At 35.3% G+C, this 4337-nt stretch overlaps 1 pseudogene; it reads right to left on the bottom strand.

Annotated features, from left to right (window-relative positions):
• Positions 1–2564: 2564 nt before the first annotated feature.
• On the bottom strand, positions 2565–3646 carry LOC101598946 (annotated as a pseudogene).
• Positions 3647–4337: the final 691 nt, after the last annotated feature.

Genomic DNA, 4337 nt, shown 5'->3' with positions numbered 1-4337 from the left:
ATGACCAGCCAATCATTTGGATTTTAAAATATGCACATGTACACAGATGTATTTTAAGATCATGTCCAATTTCTGTATACACATTTATAACATATTATCAATAATTATATAATAAAATGGCTATATTATTAAGTCTTAATAACTTACATTCTTAAGATAAATTCTAATTTACAACTGTGACATTAAAATATAAAGACTATTGCTTGTTTACCTGTGTTCTCCTCTTCCAAGATAAATTTATCAAGGTTCATATCTTGTCCAATTTATGATTGCTCAATAACCAAGTTCTGCGTTACTTCTATTGAGAGTCACGTCTTTAAATATTGGTATTTGAATAATCTTTTAAAAAATATTTCATTTATTTATTTAAGAGGGGGGGGGCAGATATACAGATAAAGAAAGGGTATGCCAGGGCCTCTAGCCACTATAAACTTCAGATGTATGTGCTACCTTGTGTTTCTTACATGGTTACTGGGGAATTGTACCTGGATCCTTAGGCTCCACAAGCAAGTGCCTTAACCACTAAGCTATCTCTCCAGTCCCAATCATTGTTTTTTTTTTTTTTTTTTTCGAGGTTGGGTCTCACTCTGGCCCAGGCTGACCTGGAATTCACTATGTAGTCTCAGTGTGGCCTCGAACTCATGGTGATCCTCCTACCTCTGCCTCCTGAGTGCTGGGATTAAAGGTGTGCGCCACCACACCCGGCTTCCAGTCTTTTTTTTTTTAATGGAAAAAATCTTAGTATTTTATTTGATCAGTCATTCCTCTATTTCAGATTTCATAAGAAGCCCACATTGCTTGATTGGTTCATGGGACATATTTCCTGCTTTGGGGCTCAGCTGTTACCTCATGGGCAAATGTTTGCATCTCCAGGAGAAGGTCCTCTTGGTTTTACTAGTTCTATAGTCCAGTGGGTAACACAATGATTTACCCCTGCTCTCAGCTTTCCTTGAGTAATTAATATGATTACCTGCAGATATATGCACGTTAACCAAAAATGTTTTAAAACAGAGACTTTATACTTCTTTGATTGACCTTTTAGAAATTTTACTTATTTATTTGCAATCAGAGAGAATAAGAATGGACGCACTAGAGTCTAATGTCACTGTAAACAAACTCCAGACACAAGTGTTACTTTGTGCATAGGGATTCACATGGGTAATGGGGAATCGAAACCAGGCCTTCAGGCTTTGTAAGCAAGCACCTTTAATCTCTGAGCCATCTCTCCAGCCCTGGTTGCCTTTTTATTTATTTATTTTTTAACAAAACAATTTCTAGGTGCTTATTTTATTAGGTTAACTTACATCTATTGATAAGAAAGTCTAAGCTGTTATATGTTTATTTAAGTGTATACTGTTAATATACAATATATTTACATTCTGTCTTTCCTAAGTTTTCATTTGAAAAGTGTTTCAAATTACAGTTTGCTGAATTTTCACTCAAAAAGCATATAAAACATCTCTATATTTCTGAATTTAAAATGTTGCAGTTACCTTCTCATTGCTGAGATGTAGCACACAACCAAAAGCAGCTGATGTGAGAAAAGTATTTATTTTGGCTTATGGACTTGAGGGGAAGCTCCATGATGGCAGGAGAAAGCATGGCTTGAGCAGAGGCTGCATGTCACCTCTGCTGGAGTAGGTCGAAAACAACAGCAGGAGAGTGATCAACTAACACTGGTAAGCTAGGGCTAATAAACCTCACGGCCTTCCCCCAGCAGCACACCTTCTCCAGAAAGAATCGACCTCACAAATTGCTAGCAGCTGGGGAGCAGGCATTCAGTACATGTAAATTAATGGGAAAACCTGATTCAAACTACCACAGAATGTTTAAAAATTATTATATTAAAGGTTATTAAGTTTCTAATTAAGGTATATTTCAGAATTAAACCAAAGAAGACAGCAATGTTATAGTATTAAAAGTGATCAAATATCTAAGGTCAAAATGTCAAGTTTTCTGAGTTGGACACAGTGGCATACTGCTTTAATCCCAGCACCCTGAAGGCAGAGGTAGGAGGACCACCGTGAGTTCGATGTCACCCTGAGATTACATAGTGACTTCCAGGTCAGCCTGGGCTACAATGAGACCCTACCTTGAAACCCCCCTCCAAAAAAAAAAAAACTTCAAGTTTTCTTAAATATTTCTCTACTCTTACTAACGTTTACAAAAAATGGCTTACAAACAGGAATTTTATGTTTCATGTTTTCCTATTAGATAAAGTCTTCATTTGTTTGATATAACATCTGAATCTCTGTTTACAACAATAAGAATTTTAAAAATTGTTCTATTCTTACTAATGCTTGTAAAATGGCTTACAAAGATTTTGTGTTATATCTTTGTACTAAATGAGACCTTTAAAAATTATAATTAAATTATATCCAAGTTCTAAAATTGTTCGGCAAATCCTTTGTTGTTTGATATAGCACTTGATTCTCATTTACAAAAATAAGATTTTTTTTTTTAGGTTCTGGAGTTATTTTATTTAGAAAAAGATAATCATTGATTTTAAAATTTGATTTTTTAATGACATACTAATTAAACATAAGGTGGTCCTGGATACTATAAGAATTTACACACAGAATACAAAATAAATATACAGTATAAAATACAAACTAGTTATCCAATAATTCATTTTGTATTCCCACTGTTCATCTTCTGTTTTATTTTTCTTTGCCTTTTGTAAATCCTTTTCTTTCTTGCTTTCAAATCTACTTTTGGCTCTGGTTTTACCCACTGTATTTCTACTGGCTTTTCCTCAGCTGGTGTAATGAAAACATCAGCAGTTGGATCATGTGGAAGAATAGTTTTTGGTTCTTTCTTTCTCAGTTTCTGAACATCTTTCACTTGCTGTTTCTCTCTGTATTTTGCAGCTGTGATGGATCTTATGATGCGCCGATGCGCGTTTGGTGACTGGTAGTGGGGATTTTCATATAAAGTTGGTCCTCCAAAACTTCCCTGAAAAATCTTGATGAGATTTAAGACAAACCAAGGTCCTATTTCTACAAGAGCAGCATCTTCTTCTATGATCTGAAAGTTCCAAAACCATATCCTATTATCCAAAATGGTGAAAGTAAAGACATGATCCACAAATGGCTGGCTTTTGGGATGATACCATGGTGTACTAAAAATCTGAATTAAGAGTTCTTTTAACAAAGTATAATGTGGCAATTCATCAAACGCAGGGTCAAACAACAAAAGGGGACGAGAACCTTTCAAACAGTTTCCAGTCATCGTTAGTTCAGCTAAGGTGTGAATATTTTGGACAGGGAATTTGGCAGATGGTCCATGAGGTGAATTTGAAAGCCACATATAGAGATCCTGTTTTTTCTTAGCTTCAAAATAGATGCATTTGTTGCAGTTTTTCATTTCGCACACCTGCTTTAGAATGAGGCACCAACATTCTTAAGTCTTGCATTAAATGTCTTGTTCTGAAACTGATTCCTCTGGAAGAAAATATGAGGATTCGCTCCTTATTTTTCCACTTGCCCTTGCAAACGGGGCCTGGGATTCGGTCTTTCTCTTCTTCTTCCACATCTCCTGCTGCGACGGGGGATTTAGCTGGCTGCCGGGCATCTTTGCGGATCCTTTTCAGCTTCTTGGCCACTGTGGCTGGGACACCACGCCACCTCCGCTTGGCTGCTGACATCTTGCCTCAAGATTTTCTTAAATAAAGTTCTACTCTTATATGTTTTCCCATTGGATATAAGTTTTGTTTGCTTAAAAGAAAACTTATTCTAATAGGTAAGTTTGTTCTAATTGTATAAAATTCATTATGCCTATGATCTCTCATCCTCTAAGATGGTAGTTAAACAACTAATAATAATTTGTTATGATTAATCAAAGCTTTTAGCTTTCTTATTCTGACACATTTTCATTAGTTCTTCTAAATCTAAGGGCTGTGATCTCTATATTAAGTTCCATAACTGAACAATCTCTATTAAAAACCATGATAAGGAACTTTTAAGCCCGATAATTAACATCAAAATTGGTTAATTTCTTAAATCCATTAATGCTTAAATATGATTTTAAATTATCCAAGGGGTCTATAAGCTTATATTTCTTACCTTTCCTAAACCAAGTCTTTATAATAAACCACCAATAAAAATAACAGAATTAGGGGGCTGGAGAGATGGTTCAGTGGTTAAGGTGCTTGCCTGTAAAGTCTAATGACCTGGGTGTGATTCCCCAGTATCCATGTAAAGCCAGATGCAGAAAGTGGTGCATGCATCTAGAATTCATTTGCAGTGGCTAGAGGCACTGGTGCACTCACTATCTCTCTGCTTGCAAATAAATAAGAATAATATTAGTAATATTAGTTTTTAAAATTTTATTTATTT

The sequence above is a fragment of the Jaculus jaculus genome, chromosome 1 (assembly GCF_020740685.1).
Source record: "Jaculus jaculus isolate mJacJac1 chromosome 1, mJacJac1.mat.Y.cur, whole genome shotgun sequence".
In the NCBI taxonomy this organism is placed as follows: Eukaryota; Metazoa; Chordata; class Mammalia; order Rodentia; family Dipodidae; genus Jaculus; species Jaculus jaculus.
Note: the sequence above shows the minus strand (reverse complement) of the source record. Positions and strands in the feature narration are given on the sequence as shown.